Source organism: Mustela lutreola, chromosome 4 (assembly GCF_030435805.1).
Source record: "Mustela lutreola isolate mMusLut2 chromosome 4, mMusLut2.pri, whole genome shotgun sequence".
NCBI classification, from domain to species: Eukaryota; Metazoa; Chordata; class Mammalia; order Carnivora; family Mustelidae; genus Mustela; species Mustela lutreola.
Window position 1 is genome coordinate 110,722,341 of NC_081293.1, and position 22,491 is coordinate 110,744,831.

Consider the following 22,491-nt stretch of genomic DNA (forward strand, 5'->3'; position numbering starts at 1 on the left):
GAGAATTGCAATCTCCAGGAGCTCACACTGGAAAACGAGGCTTCACCATTATAGACTGTGATGGTACAGAACATGTGGGAGGCTGTACCTATGATAGGATCACTTTGGGAGTAAAAGGTACTGGTCACTGCTGTCATCAGCTGACAGACACATAATCCAGCACCATTTGAACTAGACATTTGACATTGGGAAGGCACCTGTTCCCAAAAGACACCTGTCTGAGCCCGAAGCTCCTAATGCCTGGAAAAGCTGTCCAGGCTGGGCTCCTGCCCACATCACTCTGTCTCCAGCCCTTGAACACGCACCAGGCCAATGTGGGCTTCTCTGTGGTGCCCCATCCTTCCCTGGCTTCTGGTGGTCTCCCTCCTCCCAGAGTCTAGTTGGCAAAGTAAGTTTTGTCCCCCACAACATCCACCATGCAAAAGAAGTCTCCACACAGAAGTGAACACTGAAAGGCAGAGGCGGGACACGCCCAGTGGTTGGGGAGCCCAACGATCATCCTACATGACCTCGTCCCACCATCCCCCAACTAGGATTCCTAGTAACATGACAGCTGCCCAGAGTGATGCCAACAGTAGCCTGACTGACAGAATGGGTAGTCAGGGGACATTGGGTGTGCAGCTCTGTAAGTATTAAAACAGCGGGAGAGTCAGTATTTGTTATTAAATCACCACACACACACAGACACACACACACATACACAGTCTCTCTGCAAACAGTGAGGTTCCTGGAAAAGGAGGCATTTTACATTCTGATACTCATTAGGTTTACAGCCTGACACTAAGTGAAATATACTGCTAACATCCATGTATCACTAAAATTCTGACAACCTTAATAACCAGGAGTTTCTTTTCATAGCAGCCACATTTTTGGCCATTATTTTTCTGATATTTTATATTTATAGACATATAACATTATTAGATCATATGGAATAGAAAAGACCAATCACAGGCTCAATATCTATGCAAGAATATTTTTTTAATTTATTTCTTTTCAGCATAACAGTATTCATTATTTTTTCACCACACCCAGTACTCCATGCCATCCATGCCCTCTATAATACTCACCACCTGGTACCCCAACCTCCCACCCCTCTGCCACTTCAAACCCCTCAGATTGTTTTTCAGAGTCCATAGTCTCTCATGATTCACTTCCCCTTCCAATTTCCCCCAACTCCCTTCTCCTCTCTAACACCCCATGACCTCCATGCTATTTGTTATGCTCCACAAATAAGTAAAACCATATGATAATTGACTCTCTCTGCTTGGCTTATTTCACTCAGCACAATCTCTTCCAGTCCCGTCTATGTTGCTACAAAAGTTGGGTATTCATCCTTTCTGATGGAGGCATAATACTCCATAGTGTATATGGGTCACGTCTTCCTTATCCATTCGTCCGTTGAAGGGCACCTTGGTCCTTTCCACAGTTTGGCAACTGTGGCCATTGCTGCTATAAACATTGGGGTACAGATGGTCCTTCCTTTCACTACATCTGTATCTTTGGGGTAAATACCCAGTAGTGCAATTGCAGGGTCATAGGGAAGTTCTATTTTTAATTTCTTGAGGAATCTCCACACTGTTCTCCAAAGAGGCTGCACCAACCTGCATTCCCACCAACAGTGTAAGAGGGTTCCCCTTTCTCCACATCCCCTCCAGCACATGTTGTTTCCTGTCTTGTTAATTTTGGCCATTCTAACTGGTGTAAGGTGATATCTCAATGTGGTTTTAATTGGAATCTCCCTGAGGGCTAGAGTTGATGAACATTTTTTCATGTGTCTGATAGCCATTTGTATGTCTTCATTGGAGAAGTCTCTGTTCATATCTTCTGCCCATTTTTTTATCTGACTGCCTGTTTTGTGTGTGTTGAGTTTGAGGAGTTCATTATAGATCCTGGATATCAACCTTTTGTCTGTACTGTCCTTTGCACATATCTCCTCCCATCCTGTGGGTTTCCTCTTTGCTCTTTTGACTGTTTCCTTTGCTGTGCAGAAGCTTTTGATTTTGATGAAGTCCCAAAAGCTTATTTTCGCTTTTGTTTCCTTTGCCTTTGGAGACATATCTTGAAAGAGTTTGCTATGGCTGATACCGAAGAGATTACTGCCTATGTTCTCCTCTCGGATTCTGATGGATTCCTGTCTCACGTTGAGGTCTTTTATCCATTTTGAGTTTATCTTTTGTACAGTGTAAGAGAATGGTCGAGTTTCATTCTTCTACATATAGCTGTCCAGTTTTCCCAGCACTACTTATTGAAGTGACTGTCTTTTTTCCACTGTATATTTTTTCCTGTTTTGTCGAAGATTAATTGACCGTAGAGTTGAGCGTCCATATCTGGGCTCTCTACTCTGATCCACTGGTCTATGTGTCTGTTTTTATGCCAGTACCATGCTGTCTTGGTGACCACAGCTTTGTAATAAAGCTTGAAATCAGGTAACGTGATGCCCCCCTTTTCCCTCTATAACTCTGTATTCAATGTAAGCTCCTCAGGAATGAATATCATCAGAGTTCTTCATCAGTTCACTTCTCTGCCAGTGCCCACTCAGTTTCTTACTGAATTCCACATGAAATCAATACAACTCACTTCTTCATTTACCCAGTAACTGATAAAGTCTCTACTGACCTGTTCTTTGTTCTGAATCTGCTGCAGGGATCCTATGTACAAGTTCAAGGAGCAAATAAAGGAGAGACTGAGTGATGATGAGTTCACAGGAGTCCAGACATGCTAATGCCAGGATCAACATGGACTCAAATCTGAATATGAATATGACAAGAAATGATGAATGCTTTCATGGTGCTGGAGAGGGACACATTTTCTTAAACAGGACTCCATAGTATGCAAAGTATGTTGTCCACAAGACTTTGTGACAATAATATTGAGATCTCTATTTAATGAAAGTGCTTTAGACAAAGTTTGGATAATAAGCTGAGGATAGTTGTAACAACTAAATCTCAGAAAAAATATCTAAGAAACTAAACTCTTTCAAGTCACAACTAATTAAAAATGATTTAGTATAATTTTAATTTTAATAATTAAATGTTAATGTCATTATTTCTTTATTTTTATTCATATACAATATTAATCAATTACTGTTAATAGTAAATATAATAACTAATGATCTTCATTTGTCCAACACACTCCTAAGCATTCTGCATGTATTACATTATTTAATCTTTGTGAAACTATGAGGTAGCTACTGATTTTCCTTTCTGCAGATGAGAACTTGAGAAACAGCAGCAGGAGCACTGACTCCAGGGCTCACAGGCAGGATACAGGGGGCCCGGCCATAGTGTAGGTAGCATGGCTCTACTGTGCACTGTAGCCTCTGCAAGCTAGCCTTTACTTTGCTGCACCTGAAGCACACGGAGAAGCTCGTCTCAGAGGGAGACACTTCATGGACACCAGGTACAAACAGAGACCCTCAGCTTCCTCATCTCAGACAGGAGCCCATTACCTCCTCAAACAATGGGATGCTCCATGGGAGCCATCAGATCTGTAAAAACTTCACTGTCAGATTAAGAGCACAGGCAATGTTTATGGAGAACGTGTCTGTGTATTTACTGGGACCAGCCACCCTGGGATCAGATTCCTGGGGAAATGCTTATTCCCAGGATGCAGAGTCCCTGAGCTGTCAGGGACAGCCTTGCTGGTGACAGCAAGTTTGGGCAGCAACACGAGTGTCTGTCCCTGTCAGTGGATGAATCCAGTGGTGCAGCCAGTGGTACCAGGAGCAGCACCGAGGACCAGTGAACTGGGGGACAGATAGATGGACAGACATGGATTGATAGGAATGCTGTACCATTTATATAAACGTAAATATGCACACTCACAAGCAAATCCCTATAGTTTGCACAGGTACATACGACACCAAGCATATCAGTCAATCCTCTCATTTGAGGCTGGAGAAATTGGATTCCTGCAAGGATGAACCACTGACCTAAAACTAACAAGCACACTGAGTATACAATCGGAAAAACTGGTTTCCTGTCTAGCATTTCTGGGCTTCTCCACTCACTAAGCTGATCCTTGCTGTTACAAACTTTGTTTACCTGGGCTCCCATACAGAGAGATGTAACTGTAAGATATATGTCATACCTGCAATGACCAGCAGGGGGAGGAAGAAGTCAGTGTAAGGAATAAGCAAAATACAGATTTTAAGCAGGAAGCTCATTATTGAAACCAATATTACAATTTTTATTCAAAGCAACAGCTCAATGAAGACAAAATTAATTCCTGAATCACAATGTAGGTTACGTAGGCCCAGTCTTCGAAAACCTGGCGGACTTAATGCTCTTGGTGTGCTCTTAGCTGGACAATCTCAAGTAAGTTACTCAACATCCCTAGCCTCTGTCTCATCTGCAGAATGGGATGAATAACCCGTGCTTTATGCTTGCAGGGAAGGAATCAATATGCACAATGCTTGACACTCAATTAAGTTATTACTTAATAATAACCTGTCATATATACATATATATACATGTTGTTATAAGCTTAAAAAAAGTTTGTTATAACTTTTTTATAACCTTTAAAAAAATACTCTCTCGTGAAAGACAAGCAACTATTTACCAGTTTGAGAAGAATTTTTACTAAGTTCTGAGGTCCAGCACTGTTATCTGAACGACTGTTCTTCAAGAACAACTTACACTCCTTGCTTCCTAGCCAATGTGAGAGATATTCTTGAGTTCTGCAACCTTGCTGAAAGTTTCCTCATCGCCCCTTACTCTTTAGAGCTTAAAAGATGCTTTCTCTCTCTCTGTCTATACCCCCCCCCCCCGATTTTCCATGGCTGTAATATTCCCTATAACTATAATCCCTATAAGAGGACCCCAGAAATCATCTACTGCAACCAGTCCAGTTTTAAGATGAAACACCAATCCCCAACATTTCTTGAGCTTTTTCTATGCATCTGGGACAGGCAACAAGCTTTGCTTACATTCCCTGTTCACTCTGCATGCAACCTAATGAGGTCACTCTGACATAACGAGGAAAGGAGAACTAGCTTGTTAAAGACTACCCACCTATCATGTCACCTTAGGGCATTTCCATTATCTGATGAGACCTGTGAGAGAAATGCTCCAGTGCTAGCTCAGGATCGAGCCCCGCATGAGGGTCTCTGCTCAACAGGGAGCCTGCTTTCCCCTCTGTCTCTGCTTGCCTCTCTGCCTACTTGTGATCTTTCTCTCTGTCAAATAAATAAATAAAAATCTTTTTAAAAAATCAGAAATCAAGAAGAATAGAATTCCAGTACTCAGAGGTGGTCATGGGATAATATTTGTATCTAAAAGGTTAACTTGATAGATTCCCATTCAAACAAGTGACTGTATTGTGTAAAAATATGCCATGTTTTGATCCAGGCCTTTTCACTTAAGAGCTGTGACTTTGGGCAAGTTACATAACCTCTATAACCTCTTTTCACATGGAAATTAAGAAGATAAGCACCTCATAATTCACTGTGAATGAAAGGCCATAGTAGGCAATAATTCTATGGAAATCTTTCCTTCTGTTTACTCTATGCTGGGTGGTCTCAAACCACACAATATATTTGTGTTTCTCTAATAATGTTTTGTTATTCCATTTTTTCCCACAGATAAAAGTCCTGATGAAGACATTACCCCCAAGCCTACAATTTTCTTTCCTTCAATTGCTGAAATAAAACTCTGTAAGGCTGGAACATATCTTTGTCTTCTTGAGGATTTTTCCCCTGATGTTTTCAAGATAGATTGGCAAGAAAAGGATGACAAAACAATTCTGAAATCCCAGCAGGGAGACACCATGAAGACTAAGAACACATACATGAAATTCAGCTGGCTGACCGTGACTGGAGCATCAATGGATCAAGACACAAATGTATCGTCAACCATGAGCAGGAGAAGGGAAATGTTGATGAAGAGATATTTTTTCCTTCAATAAAGAAAGGTAGGTACATGTAAACATGAATACAACCTCCCAGAACCCTTTGTTTCAAAGGGAAATCTCAACCTTTTCTGTCAAATATTAATGAAAACAAGCAATTAGAAATTTTTTTCTTTAATGCTGTTGCCTTTAATGGTAGCATAAATACGTTGCTTTTTACTCATCGAAGTCAAATGGTATAGGCTGTGTCAGTGCCTGGGTGGCTCAATTGGTTGAGTATCTGATTCTTCATTCAGCTCAGGTCATCTCAGGGTTGTGAAATGGAACGCAGTTTGGGGCTCCATTCTCAGCACTTAGTCTGCTTGAGTTTCTGTCCCTTTGCCCTGTCTTCCAAGTGCGAGCTCTCTCTCTCTCTCTCAAAATAAATAAATATATATATATTTTTTTTAATTAAAAAAAAATACCATGGGCATGAGGGCACCTGGGTGGGTCAGTTGGTTAAACATCTGCCTTCAGTTCAGGTCATGAGCCCAGGGTTCTGGGATTGAGTCCAGCACCAGACTTCTTGCTTAACAGGGAACCTGCTTCTACTTCTGCCTGCCGCCCCTCTGCTTGTGCTCCCTCTCTCTCTCTGACAAATAAATAAATAAAATCCTAAAAAGTAATAAAAATAAAAAACAGTATGGGCTTTGGAACATACAGAGAAGAACAAAAAGAATAATTCATTTAACCTTTCTCACCGCAGGTTTATCATCTAAAATATTAATGTCACAGTGATATTCTTTATAGTCATTTCATGGATTAAATGAAATAATACACAGGGAAACACCTAGCAACCTCACACAAAAGAAATGTTCAGGGAGTTTGCTTTTGATGACTTTACTTGATCAGGAAATAAGAACAATTATACAGCTTTCAAGAATGTTCTACTCAGCAAAGTCCTTCTCACTTCATTCTTTCTCTACTCAAAGTATAACCCATAAACAAGAGTTACAGGGGTCAAAATGCTGTCCATTTAAAGGAACCAGATTGTGGCTCAACAACAACAAAAAAATAGTAATTTGGCTGCTAAGGTAGATAATAGTATGATATTAAGTTTTTCAGAATTGTATTTTATATACCACCATAAAGTAAAATTTGGTAAGTAGAGATGGATGAGGTTAATGTGTACATTCTTCCATTCTACACAATGAATGTATTTCTTACCATGAGTTAAAATGACTCAGCAAATATCTATTGCAGTCCTAGTGTGTGCCAGGCCTGAAAGAGATGCAGGATGAACTACTGTCCCAAGGAGGATGGCTACAATAGGTAGTACAATAGATACTTCTACAATAGATACTTCTTTTCCTAATCACTCAGGGTCACTTATGATTCAGACACGGTATCCCAAAAGAGCCCCATTGGTGTAGACACTGGTCATACTTAGACAGTGTGGGCAAACAGCAGAATGTGCCCAGATCCCACTGTGATTCAGTAACTCACTAGACTCAGAAGTCAAGTCCTGACATTAACATCACAGACCAAGGCCACAGAGAGACCATAAGAAAGAATCAGTTTGTACTTTTCCCTGTGGTTCATAGGCTACTTTTTAAGCAATGGGGAAAGAGTACATAACAAGAACTATGAATAGCTTTGCTATATACAAGCTTGAATTTCTGAAGTAAGACTTTGTCTTCGTGGAGTGTTGAAAGACCCAAAATAGCAACACTTAGTTTATGGCCTCAAGTTAGTAAAGCAAGACTTAATACTTAATCCAAGTGCAATCTAAACCCTCCAAAAGAATAACCTTCAACCAGTCAATATGGAAATTTCCTGTTCAGCCCCAGAAAGTTTCCTGATTGACCCACTCTTTCCCCTTGGGAGGGTGACTGCCTAAAACAATGGATTTTTTTTATAAGAATTTCCTTTTTTCCCCTCCTTATTGTTAAAACCTTTTCCTTTCCTGTAGTCTTTTGGAGCTCCCCTCTATTTGATAATGGGTTGCTGTGTTATTCCTTAATTGATTAATAGCACCATTAGAGATCTTTAACATTTACTTGGCTGAATTTCTATTCTTTAACAGATTTGCTGCTAACACTGGAATATGAAGTAGACTCCCAGGGACATTCAGAGACAAAGCAAAACAAAGAGGTGTTAACTGTGAGCCCTTTGAGTTCAGCATTCTCACTTATTCCAAGGGCTGTGGGTGAGTTCTTTGGTTCTAAGCTCTGCTCTCTTTGTGTTTGAACTCCTAATCTAACAGGGCAGGTCAGCCTGGACTGGCAGAGTGGTATGCCACTGTTAAGTTGAGCTAGAAGATTTGGAGCCCCATTGATCTGGCATTAGTCACACACAGACAACTGAAGGGACAAGAGGGCCTGCCAGGAGTCAAGCCCCTAATGATCTAGATCAAATGCCCCAGGTGGAAACTTCATCAAGTTCCTTGGAGAATTGTTGGTGATGCATAGAGTCTTCTTGTGGCCAAAACGCAGTAACATCTTTTACCTCCCATACATTATGTGCACATAATTGTCTGTCTTCATTTGTGTAGACAAAGCTACTGGTAACAGGGAAAGGTGGAAAAAGCCACAAAAAATGCAGGCAGGAATCAAGCATTTAGAGGCTGTGAGAGCATTTGCTACCTCAAGAGCACTTCCTTGACAGTATGAGTTAGTCACAAAATAGGTTGTATCAGCACCAGGTCACCCATCAACCTCAAGAAAACTTCTGTGCAAGGAGCTACCATGTAAAACACACACAATCCCCAATTCCAGGACACATCACTTTTAGGTGTTTGGTTCTGAGAAGCCCATGTCTTAGCTAATGGGATCCTTACATTCTAAACAGTCAAGCACACAATTTTCTGACATACATGTTTATTTACTTTTTACCTAAGACCTATATTCCCAGATTACATATACCTTGTAAAATTACAAAATCAAGTCTGTTGTGTGTCCTTGGGAACTGGCTTGGTAACCATCAGGTTGAAGGCCTCAAAATAATGCCAGAGAGAAATGTGGGGTCTAACTCACTTGTGGCCAGATATGGCTGTACTGGGGTGTGGGTTAACTCCATTTGAGGCTAATGTTCTACAAAATTACTGCCAGGCCTCAGGGCAATGACCACCTAAAAATACAATGGCCATATGGGGGAACTCTCCTACTCGATAAGATCATTAAGAAGTGCCCTTAAAAGAAAGGGTTTCTCAATTAAACAGAAGCCTTTATGGTTAAACATTCCAAGGTCCTTTCATTTAAAGACTCATTGCAAAAGACTAATAAAAAATTAATAATGGAAGAGGTACCTAAAACCAAAGGCGATAAGACTGTTCCACTCTTTGCTCCTTTGAGCACTCATTGTAGCCTGAATTGATTTTCCACTCTGAAAAGATGGCAGCCATAAACAGAAGACTACCCAATTCATGGCATTACAGACACCCCCATATCTACCTTCGGAGGATGGTGCCCAAATGACCCCAGGATCCTCTCAGTCACAAATATTTAGGTATTTTAGACACAACATTAAAAGAAGATAGCTCCCAAACCCCAGTAGAAGAGGGAACTTACCTAGTGCTCCTGCTGTAAAACTAAAAGGTATTGAACTTCAGTTGCACATCACACAGCTAAGGAAATCTCCACCTGACACCTGGTCCTGCCCAGACCCTGGAGTTTCTGAATCAAATTGAGGGAAAGAGAAGTAGCTGACATTGAAATAGACTGCTTTCACCAAAACAAGGATTTAAGACTCCATATTTAACTAAATACGAAATCATTTCTCCCTCTTTTCTTTTCCTTTACTCTGGTAATGGCCTGTCTCTCCCACATCATTGCCAAGAGGCTTAACCTCTGGAATTAAGAGCAATATTTTATTTCAGGCTAGCAGATAATTTAACCTTGGTCCTAAATTTTCTCAGGGTAAATAAGACATCTCATTGTCTGACTCCCCTAAAGTTATATCCAGATTTAGTAGGGACTACTAAGAAACCTCCAGTATTTACTCTTGTAACTGGCCCTAATTCTCTGGTGAGGGATAACTGTAAATGAGGTATGATCAAGATTTTTCCCTCCATTCTTGAAATTGTTTTGGAATCCCTTACTAAAGTGATGGCTACCCAACAAAAATCCTTAGACTCTGGCCAAAACAGCTTTTCAAAGTGAGATAGCCTTTGCTTATGGCTGAGCAAGGCTGGATCTGTGCTGTAGGCAATACCGGGTGCTATAACCAGATAAACAGATGAACACTATTGGGGACATTAATACTGAGCAACAGATTATTGTGCAAACCATGTGGCTTAACAGAGTGACTCCTTCAGCAGTGTCTTTCTTACTTTCTTGATTTTAATTGCTTTGAGTCTTGGGCACCATGGCATCAAATAGGTCTTCAAACATGGGGAGTTATCCTGTTTATAGACATCATTAAAAATCTGCCTGGTGTGTTACATTGTCTCAAAAGCTTGACATGCAAATTCAAAGCCAGTAATCTCCAAGCAAATTATTTTTCTAAGACTGGAACATCACAAAAGAATGAAGAGAATGGCCAACTTAAAAATTGTAAACCTGAAGTGGTAACCTGTGAATACCACAAGGGTTAAGTGAAAAGGTCAAGACCTGTTAATATCACCCAGAAGAACAACAAATACTGAGAACTTCAGAGCAGTTGTTGAGCGTGGTGTTAATGCTTTCAATCTAGAACACATCTCTCAGTTAAACTGAGAGTCTGATCAAAAGGATCTGCTAAAAAGACTGTTAAAAAGAACAACCACAGGCTCAAAATGCACTCCTTTAGCTGAAGGCCACAAATCAGTACACCAAGTCTTCATACCTACCCAACTGCAGTTTTAACACCCAGAAGTGTAACCTGTAACCAGTAGACATGGGAATTTCCTGACCAGCACTAGGAATTTTGCTGACAAAATGGAGGGCCCTTACCTTAGGAGCATGACCTTGCCGGAAAGTATGGACTCTTGCTAATAATTTCTTTTTCACTCCCTGTCTATCTTGAAAAACCTCTTTCCTCTACCCTTTGGGGTTCTCCTCTGTTTGATAGATAGAATGTTGCCCAATTCATGAACAGGCTGATAAATATAGGCAATTAGATTTTTAAAATTTCCTGGGTTGCATTTTTCTTATTTCACAAATTCTTAGTTTGTCCAATGATCAAATTTGGGTTAAACATTTACCTTTGCTTCCACCTGAATTGTGAGGAAGAGCAAATGAGATTATGTCAGAAAATGCTTGCTGTTGAAAACATAACATGGATGAATTTATTTGTATATTTATTATATTTACTTGTATCCTTTCCTAAAATTAACTAAAATAAGATCATACAGACAGCCCTAATTTTTAACTTCTGCAACTAACAGAGAGGAAGCAAGTGAACAATGCATAAATTTAATTCAACAATTGGGCTGAACTATCCTGTTAGGTTTTGGTTTTTATAGTGATCAAAGAAAAGTAAAAAATAGAGTAAGTTCCATGGTGATTATTATGGTAAGGGAAAAGTTCTTGTTTATGATGTGTTTTACGTGGCACCTATCTCTTAAAGGAATATCTCCCAAGGTCTTCTCATAGCAACAAAACTAATGAAGACATTTCTGTTAATGCAATTTCTAGTGCTGGTTCTTAGAAGCTTGTGCTTTCTCTCTGACAAATAAATAAAATCTTTAAAAATAAATAAATAAAAAGAACATCTTCTTTGCAACAGAAACTGTGCTAGGAGCTACAAGCACAGAAGGAAACATGATAGTCTTAAACGTTACCTTCCAGTTGTAAGAAAAAAAAGAAAAATTGCATCATTCATGATTTGCAACATCTTTAGGTGCAGAAATACAGTATATTAATTGATCTACTGAATTACGTAAAATCAGACCAACTGTTTCTGGAATTGTGGAGCTCATATTTGTAATGTCTCTCTTCTCTTTGTTGATCAGTTCTATCTACCTATCTATCATCTATCTATCCTCTATCCACAATATAGAAACATCAAAAAAGGGATGTGAAAAAATAAATAACACTTGCTCTCATTTCTTTAGAGCTTACTGCTATTAACTCCACAAAATCTTCTCTGAATGATAAAAATGGTAAGTTTTGCTCTATGTTTGCCTTTATTTTATGCTGTAGCATTTTTTCCTCCTGATCAATGTAACTGTTGAATTTCCCTGACTTCAGGGAGAAGCCTCAGAATGGCTGGATCTTGCAATAAAGCTGAGTGATATTTTAAGTCAGTTCATCATTTCTCAGGAGTGTTCTTCACACAGTAAATGGTGTTTTGGGTGTGAAAAGACTATAAATTAGGGATGCAGTGATGTGCTCTGAATTCCTTCAACAACAGACTTCACTTACTTCTGTGGCCTTTGTTTTTACTGACTAAGGACATACTATCATTTTGCTTTTATATTTTCAAGCCTCTGTTCTTGCTGGTGGTTAATAACATGAACTGACACTGAGAGCTTCTCAAACAGAGGTGTTGTGTTGGACTGTGAATATATCTTGTTTAGCTCTTTTAGTACTCACTGTGAAAGATTTTATTCCCACTTTATACATGAGCAGCCTAGAAAGTGTTCTTAAATGCCATGTTGCTGTCTCGTACTTACTACTTGGATGAAATTAGACAAATAGATTTTCTCTGTGTTCTTTGTTTATTTGTAAAATAGGAATGAAGATAATGATCTCATAGGTTATAAAAATTAAATAAGATTCAGGCTTTGAATGCAAAGTTCTCAAAATAAGTGACATTTAGTTTGTACTTAATGGATATTTCCTCTTATTTTACTTAGAGACATGGTAGGAAGGAAGAAATGCTAAAATATATTTCTCATCAATGCCTTTTTCCCATTGGATTCATTCTTTATAAACACAACCTTACTTTTTAATACTTTGGAAAATTCGAGGTGAATTTCACAGATGTGTGACTGACATAACCTACAAACTAGGTTCTGAGTTGTTTTGGTGGTGGTAGTGGTGGTGATGTAGATGTTTACTATCTGTTTGTGCTGGTGTGAGTGTGTCACTTGAACCTAAGTCAGCAGAAATGTATACCATCACCCCTCACCCATTAATAAATCCTAGCTTTTCAAAACAACACGTGAAATTAATAAAATGCTTCTTTTAGACACCCTGCAGCTGCAGCTCATGAACACATCTGCCTACTACACCTACCTCCTCCTCTTCCTGAAAAGCCTGGTCTACTCCATCATCATAGTCTCTCTGCTTGGGGGACCAGCACTCTAGAGCAATGGAAAGAGTGCCTAACACATGATGGCACAAGGTTCCACTTTTTCCCATTGGCTATTGTCCCTAAAAGTCTCTGCTGAGGATCAAGTGGGGTTTTCTTTCTGAGATTGGGTTATTTCCATTCTCATGTGTCTTTTTCTACTGCGCCATTATTGCAGAACTGATTTATGCACCACTGGGCAAACAGAAGCTTTCACTTTGCAGCTAGAACAAATTCTGCCATGACTCAGGGGCGGGGCCATGGGGTTTCAGCACTGCTGTCTCCTTAATGTCCACCAGCTCCTCAGCCACCCAGTCCCCATGCTTCTGAGTACAGCCAGCATGTAGTCTCTTGGACTTTTTAACAAGATGATTACCTGGAAGCTTTTTATCTTACATACTTTGAAACCACCATCCTCACTACCTGGAACTTGTACTGCTTTTCATAATGGGCACAATAAAAGCAATTTAAAAAAATCTACTTTGCTTCTGTGTTCTTTCATTTGGTGCAGTTTAACTCAGAGTCTAAGGTAAGGAACAGTATGACAACTGAGCCATCCAGTTCAACATTGATTGTAATAATCGTCAATTCCACATTTCTAATTCTTACCCTGAGATAGTCCTTATGATGCCATCTTTGGGGCACTGGCCCCAGGGGAAACCACAGCCAGTGAAGTGCCCAGCTTATTTCTCCTTCAAAGGTCAGTAGATTCAGATCATTTGGTTGAAGATACTCTATTGGCAACAGTATAACCTGTTGCATGACTGGTGGGTGTGCTTAGACCTGTCCCAAGGAGAAGTGCTTGACTCTGCACCCCAAGTGCCTGGATTTGAATCTTGGTGCTATTGTTCTTATTTGTCAGATAGAGTTAGAGTGATTAGTCTTTAGAGTTAGAGTGATTAGTCTTCTGTCGTTGTGTAGCTGAGATGAGATAATTTTGTTGGGTACATGCAGGTCCTCAACAGCATTTGCATCTACTGTTGGCAACTCTAAGTTGGAAATAATAGAAACGCACAGGCACACATACACATACTACAAGTTGGACACTCATTTACATGTATGTGTATATTTCTACAAATATTCCTTCCCCAGCTGGACCTGGGCTGCCCTGGACTGGGAGATGCAGAGAGGGAAGGGTGGTGGTTCAGGAAACAGTGTGGGTGGAAGGAGGGCGCTGGTGTGGTGATGGTGTTTTCTTTTCCCAGGGTGTTTTGTTTTTGTCTACGTGCTCTGTCAAATGTGGTTGACTTGTGGTACGTACTTGAAGTCAAACCGGCCCCTACTGGATGGCGCTCTGTAAGCATTGGCTCGGGTGTTGTAAGATGAAATAAGGACAGTTAAACCACAGCCAACTAGCTTTTTATTCTACACATCCAGGAGCTGCAATCTTTGATACCTGAATTTTGTACTGTTTTTCATAATAGGCATAATAAAAAACAATCAAAAGTCTATTTTTGCCTACATGTTCTTTCATTTGGTGCAATCTAACTGAGAGTCCAAGGTGAGGGACAGCCCAACAACTGAGCCTTCAGAGTCAACACTGGTTGTAATGTTGGTCAATTCTACATTTCTAAGTCATTCCCTGAGATAGTCCCTATGATGTGTTCTTTGGGGCACTGACCCCAAGGGAGCCACAGCAAGTGAAGGTGCCCAGGTGTTTCTCCTTCAAATATAAGAAAATTCATTTGTTTGGTTGAAGATGATCCGGTGGTGACAGTATAACCTGTTACATGACTGGTGGGTGTGCTCAGATCTGTCCCAGTGTGTCACAGGCACCATGTTCCTGATCTCACAAGAACCCAATAAGAGAGGCACTAACACTGGAAAGGTAGGGTTGGGGAAGGGTTAAGTGCTTGGACTCTGAATTCCACATGCCTGGGTTTAAATCTTGGGTCTACAGTTATTTGAACTCTCTGTGCTGTTACTTTCTCATTCATAAAATGAAAATAGGGTGTGCCCTGTTTCCTAGAGTTGTATGAATGAGGTGAGTTAATTATACTGGATACATGCAAATCCTCAACAGTATTAGCATCTACCGTTGGCAGATCTACTTTAGAAATAATAGATAATACACCCACACATGCACACACACTAAGTAGGACATAATCTGTATGTACGTGTATATTTCTACAAACATGGATGTAAAGCAAATGCTCAGTATGTAGAGGAGGTGAAAATATAAGTGACTGTATTTTTCTATATTCACTAATGAATATAATGTAAAAACTTTAATGTATTAGAATTAAAACAATGTCTCATTTAAAACTGGGAAGGTTTTTTTGTTGTTGTTTATTTACAATCAGTTTTATTTCTGTGAAACACATGCCTTTGGACATCAAGTAGAAGAAAGAACCTAAAACCAACCACATACAAAGAAGAGGAAACTTAATTTTGATCTCTTTCTTGATTCTCAAGAATGTGATCAGACTTCTTTAGGACAAATGCCTGGCCTCTACTGAGAGATCTGAACCTGTTTCCACACATGGAAAGCACAGAGACACAGAGGGAAAGCTAACAAATGACCTACAACTCTGTGGGCTGATGTCACTGCTGCAGCTCCTAGGCAGTGTCTCCTGTGGCTTCCAACACTTTAGCACCTTCCTTCTCCAACTGGATCTGGGCTGCCCTGGACTGGGAGGTGCAGACAGGAGGGTTGTGGTGCAGGAGACAATGTGGGTGAAAGGAGGGCCCTGGTGCAGTGATGATGTTCTATTTTCTCAGGCTCTTGTCCACAGGCTCTTTCAACTCTGTTGATTTGTGGAAAATGCTTGAAGTCAAACTGGCCCCTGCTGTTAGGGGCTCTGCAAGCACTGGCTCAGGTGTTGTAAGATAAAATAAGTACAGTTAAACCACGGTCAACTAGCTCACTTCCTAAAGGCCACAGCTAATGGAAAGAACATATCCATCGTACACACATGCTCCTGCTGTCAAACATACTCTCAGGCTGTGGGTGAGGGTCCCTCCATTTTACACCAAGTTCATTCCATTAGCTGCTACATGAATTGGGATCGTATGACCAGGACAGTTGAGATGCTGTTCCCTCAGTCCACTCCGATGACACTGTTCTGAAGGAAACAGCAGAGATTTCTTGTAGCACTAGGTGATCCCTGACATTCCACCGGGATCTCTGCCTTTTCGTGACAGTTGATTTACTAAGGCTCAGACTTTTGGTCTCATTTTGTCTGTGTAGGCAGGGTGACATGAGACGTTACAACAGCAGGTGCCTCTTTCCTCACAAGAACACAGAAATATGGAGGCCCTGGATTCACCTGTGTCATTGAATGTCATAGACTGAGTCATCTCAGTCCCTCTACATAGAGAAGTGTCAGAAGAGTCAGACTGAGCAAGGCTCCATAGAAGTCATGCATATTAGAGAAGTGTGCTGAGTGTGGAGCACAGGAGGGTTGCTCAGCAACGTGAGCACAAAGAGCAAGTGTCCTCACCCCACCCCACCCAAACATGGAACAGAGAGGTTGCCCAGTCCAAGGTCCCAATCTGCCCAGTCCCTGGGGGAAACAAAACTGTTTCTGAGATCACCACCCTGGCTTTCACCATCTGACTTCACAGCACATTCTCACCACAGTTTTCACTCCTCTTGGTCTGCACTTGACAGTTAGCTTCTGGGCAAGCCTTGGCTTCCATGAGCATGGGCCCAGGCTAGGGCTTCAGCCCAGCATGCATGTGAGAGAGCTCTCTCTTAGGGTAATTTATAAGCTCACCTCTTGCCTAGACACCATCAATGGGCCTGGTCTATATGTCTCTCCTCCTGACACCAGATATTCTAACTGTGGCCACACCTCTGAGTTCTTGAGATTTGAGTTCAAAAGTCCAGAATCTGCAGCCTCTCCTTGCCCCATTCTCTACCTTGGGGAGGGCACGTATTGCATGGAGCACTGGGTGTGGTGCAAAAACAATGAATACTGTTATGCTGAAAAGAAATTTAAAAAGAAAGAAAGAAAGAAACTCTTCCTGCTTAAACCTCAGCCTCCCACACCCCTCCTGGTGGCAATTCTGTCATTTGGTCCATTCTCAGTATAGCACAGATGTAGCTCATCTAATGTGTAGAAATGAACATTTGATCCTGTCATTAAATTTTGTAATTATTTCTATAGGAAATATCTCTGACAAAATAATACTTGTTTTCCATTTTTTTTCTAAAATCAGAAAAAAATCTAAATGTTTGAGATTGGAAGAAAAGTTAAACAATCATTATATTTCCATGAAATATTTTGGATCCACTTAAAATTATATTTATGTAGTGTACAACAACTTGGTAAATACTTATGCTATCAAGCAAAAGCAAATATGTAATAAAAAACTGTATAACTCATAGGACCATATTTATAAAAATAAAAATCTAAATACATATGTGTAAATCAGAGAGACAAAAAGAAAATAGCCAGGTTAACTTCAATCATTTCGGAATCTTCCAAAATTTCTATAACAAAATAACTTTATTATTTTTGCATTATAATTTTTAAAACAGTGTATAAATAATATCGGCCATAAGGCCACAATTATGTGAACATACAAACACAAAATGAGAAAGAAACAAATTAAACTGTCAAGGTGATGTGGTCACAGAGTTTGAAGGACAGGTTCTCTGATTATTGTTCTATGCACATTTTTACAAAAAGCATGTATTACCATCACAATCAGGGAAGGAACATTAAAAAAAGAGTAGCCATAGGAAGACCAGGTAGCAAGTGAGGGATAGAGCCTACTCACACAAAGGAAGCAGCCTGCTTTACAGTTGCTTTACTCTGGAGAGATAATACATCTCAAATAAGACATTTTGTGCTTCTAAGAATGTCTGCTGGCATTATAGTCAAGAACCTTTTCTGGTACAGAGGAATGAATAAAAGCATCTTTTTTTTTTTTTTAGATTTTTGTTTATTCATTTGACAGATCACAAATAGGCAGAGAGGCAGGCAGAGAGAGAGGGGGAAGCAGGCTCCCTGTTGAACAAAGAGCCTGATGCGGGGCTCGATCCCAGGACCCTGAGATCATGACCTGAGCCAAAGGTAGAGGCTTAACCCACTGAGCCACCCAGGCACCCCTGAATAGAAGAGAATCTTAAGAAAAGATGTGTCCCACATCTTACCTCATAAGTGTCGCATAGTTCAGTTTAAGTTTGTGGTAAAATATATAGATAAGGCATGGCTGTTGGAAGGCTTCACCCTTCAGCCTATTAAACTGTTGTAGAAATACTGGGGCAGATTAAATGCCTTCTCACTTGGAAACGAGTCTGAGGAAGATGATCATAAAACATATTCCTGTTTCGGGGCTTATTTTGGGATTAGGGACTCCTAAATAAAGCCAAACATTTAATTAAAACATAATGATATATATGCTTTGCACAATTTAAAAGCGAAAATTAACAAGGCCCTGTCACTATGGTCAACAAGTCTTCTCATGGATGCCAACTACAATTCTGGATTAGATCAACAAAATTAACCATTTCAGTGATTGGGAAATGCCCAAATGCTTGTAACAGTCTGAGAATTATGTATGCTTGAAAAGCTGCAAAATTGAGGGAAGAACAGCAGTGCACTTGCCTACAGCAGCCCCTGTCCTTCCTCCAGCTCCCAACGCTCAGCTCCATGGGCATGAAGTTTCTTCCAAGATGGGACAGGCCATGAGGACTAGCAGCAGAGTTACACAGCATAAGGAGCTGGCTTAATTTAGGATGGGAGTGATGTGAAGGTGAGCTGACAAGCTGTGTGGTGTGCAAGCAGGAAGGCGAGGGCCTCTGCTGGTCTGCGGTTGGGGTCATTCCTGCAGCAAGCATGTACTCTGCTGAAGCTATGTGCGTGCTTAGAGAGACTCAGAGAGCCCAAACCAGCCACACGACTGGTCGAACTTGAGGTGATCGCCATATGCAGAGGAGCCACGAAAGACTCAGAGAAAGTATAAGCTGGGAAGACTTACATACAAAGTCTATGGCTAATCACCTAAAATATGAATGTGTTCTTACGCAATACCTACACCAAAACCATCTGACAGAAGACGGAAGTCTTAATCAAGTTGCTGGGACACATCCCTAAGTAATCTTGGCAACTATTTAGCTATGTAGACATAGGGTGATCCCCAGGAAGCTAGGCTGAAAAAGAAAATAATTTAAAAAGAAAACAGGAGAGTCAAAGGTGGACACGTACTGCAGGGGATGTAATATCACAGATTAAGTCCAAGCAACTTTCTCAGCATGCGAGCAGCAATGAAAGCAACCTTTTGGGGAAAAGTCAAAACAATCTAGACTAGTTATGATATGATTTCAACAAAATATTTTTCAACAAACAAAATAACAAAACAGGCAAAGAATAGGAAAATATCAATATTATTAGGGGAAAACCCCCCACAACTCAGTACAAACTGTCTTGAGTGTGTCCAGATACTGTCTTTAACAAAGACCTCAATGCAACTATTACAAATGTGTTCAAAAAAATTAGAAAACCATAAATGTATAAAGAATGTATTAAGAATTCTTACAACTGAATAAGAAGGAAAAGAACATAAATTTAAATAAATATTAGAAGGTTTAAAATATATATTTCTCCAAAGGAGATCGATGAAAAACTTAAACACCTGAAAATATTTTCAGTATTCAGTCCATAGTGACAAATGAAGCTGACAAGGATATAACACTTCATACCTGCTACAATGTCTGTCATCAATAGACAGCCTCTAACATGTGTCAGTGAGAACAGGGAGAAGCAAGCTCTTTTTTTTTTTTTTTTTTAAGATTTTATTTATTTATTTGACAGAGATCACAGGTAGGCAGAGAGGCAGGCAGAGACAGATGGGGAAGCAGGCTCCCCGCTGAGCAGAGAGCCCCATGTGGGGCTCAATCCCAGGACTCTGGAATCATGACCTGAGCTGAAGGCAGAGGCTTTATGGCACTGAGCTACCCAGGCACCCCAAAGCAAGCTCTTTCTTAAAAAATTAAAGTATAATTAAATATAGTGTTATATTAGTTTCAGGTGTACAACATAGTAATTCAACAATTCTATTCTTCAGTGATTCTTTGACTCCATATTTATGGCATCTTTCCCTGGGGAATGCCTTCCTCCCTGCACAAATCAACATCATCATCAAAACCAAAGCACAAAGCAAATCAAAATCCCTGGTTAGGTAGGACAGATGGCCTAAAGTACATATTTTGTTAGAGAAATATCAATTGTAAAGCATAATAAATGGATAGACTTTTATAAATGTATAAATTTTTATTATGATGGTGAATAAATATCTATTCAATAAAGGGTCCCCGCAAAAAAGAAGGTAATTACAAGAGGACAGAAAGGAGGAGGAAGCCAGTGTGGGAGCTCAGCACATGATGAGAGGGACCATTATGGCACCAGGGGAGATAACACTGAGAGAAGCTGGAGGAAGCACCGGCCTCATCCCAGGAGCCAGGTGTGCATCCCACCTAGCATTGAGCCTGAGAACACAGCTGCTCTTGGTGTTTTATTCATCCTGAGTTCTGCTGTATTTGTGCCTTTGAATTTGACTGAATCACATCAGCATTCAAGCCTCAGCCACATTAAGAGTTGATATGCCTTCAACCAAACTCAATTTGGTATTTATACACAATTACAGAAACAACTTCCATTAGCTCCCTCTGCTGCAGCTCCAGAATAAGTTTCTCATAAAAGAACAGAGGGCATAGGATAAGAGGTTTACCTTGATCTGATTCAGGTGATTTAAAATTACTCTTAAAAAATAATTCTGTCCTTATAGACTTCTGCTCTATAAATGTGATTATCAAAATAAAATCATTTACAAGGTTATCTTTCCCTCACTTCTCCTTGAAGTTATAACCATGCTTTACTTTCTCTAGGACATGAGACCTTCTTTTTCTATTAGGCAAGGCAAACAAGACAGATCCTAACAGAGCATAATCACAGCATGTGTGGAAATGACCTGGGTGTCTGCATTGAGTCTTGATCATGTCACCAACAAGAGGGTGGGGGTGGTTCCTCGGCTTCCACTCAGGCCATCATGCAGAGAAGAATTCTAGGCCAGTAATGAACCATGAAGCTCAGTCCCTCATGGGGCTTCCTAGTCAATGTCCAGAGGTTTCAAAGCCCACAAGTAATGATAACCCCATGACAGAACTCAGGATCCCATGGTGCTAGGAATGCCTCTGTTCCTCACAAGAGGATGGGGGAAGCCTGAGGTAACTGAGCATTCGTCTGGCTGGATGTCTCCCTCCTTCCCCTCTCCAGCTTTTCTCTCACCCACCATTCATCCCCTCCGGGGATCACCTGTGCTGATGGTGGCCCCACAAGGCCACCGCCTGCTCTATGGAAGCCAAGGGAGACTCTGGAGGGTCATTGACTCTTAGAGTTGCTGTCTCAGCTCAGCCTGACTGGTTTCCATCTCTCTGTCCCTGAGAACCAAGGTTGTTCAGAAGCACATAGTGCTTCGTGTCCTAAGACTGGGATCACAGAGACAGAGAGGTGCTGGCTGCTTCCGGTTTGGGGATGTTCTTTTCCCCAGGGCTCACACTATCTTCTAGGGAGGCCTGGCCTGACAGGTTGAGAGAGGAGCCACATTCTCTTTATCCTGTCCTCCACCTTTTCTGGATTTCTGCTGGGTCCCTGAAGGATGGAGACCCGAGATCCACCTTATCCCTACCTGAGTGCAGCTCCGTTACAATCAGGACTTCCAAGGTCTTCTTCCTAGCTCGGTCCCTAATTGCTCTCAGGAGCCTTATCTGGGAAGACACTTACTGGTTCCTCTTCTGCCTCTTGAGGTGACATTTTAAGATCTAGAAACCACATCTCAGTCCAGGCGAGGAGAAACAGAATAATGGGGAGCATGCAGCCAAAAGCCCCTTGAGAGAACAGCGGTAAGGGCAGGCATGACCAGGAAAGGAAAATGCAGTTTCCAGGAGCTCACACTGGAAAACGAGGCTTCACCATTATAGACGGTGATGGTACAGAACACGTGGGAAGCTGGACCTGTGACAGGATCACTTTGGGAGTAAAAGGCACTTGCTGTCATTGCTGTTGTCAGCTGACAGACACATAATCCAGCATCATTCGAATTAGACATTTGATTTTGAAAAGGCAGCTGCTCCCAAAGACACCTGTCTGAGCCAGCAGCTCCGAATCCCTGGAAATGCCCTTCCAGGCTCACCTCCTGCCCACATCACTCAGTCTCCAGCCCCTGATTGTGCACTGGGCCATCAGCTTCTACGTCGCATCCCATTCCTCCCTAGCTGCTGGTGCTGTCCATTTTCCCAGGGTCCAGCAGGCTAGTGTGTTGGCAAACTAAGTTTTGTCCCCCACTAAGTGCAACAGGCAAAGGTAGTCTCCCCACAGAAGGAACCCCTGAATTGTAGAGGCAGCGCCCCCCCTAGTGGTTGGGGGCCCAGAGATCATCCCACAGGGCCTAGGCCTTGTAACTCATCTCCCAACTAGGTTTCCAGCAACATGACACCTGCCC

The 22,491-nt window shown here is 41.0% G+C and overlaps 1 pseudogene; it reads left to right on the forward strand.

The window, feature by feature from the left end:
• The first annotated feature begins 546 nt into the window (after positions 1-546).
• On the forward strand, positions 547-13,489 carry LOC131830165 (T cell receptor gamma constant 1-like; annotated as a pseudogene).
• Positions 13,490-22,491: the final 9,002 nt, after the last annotated feature.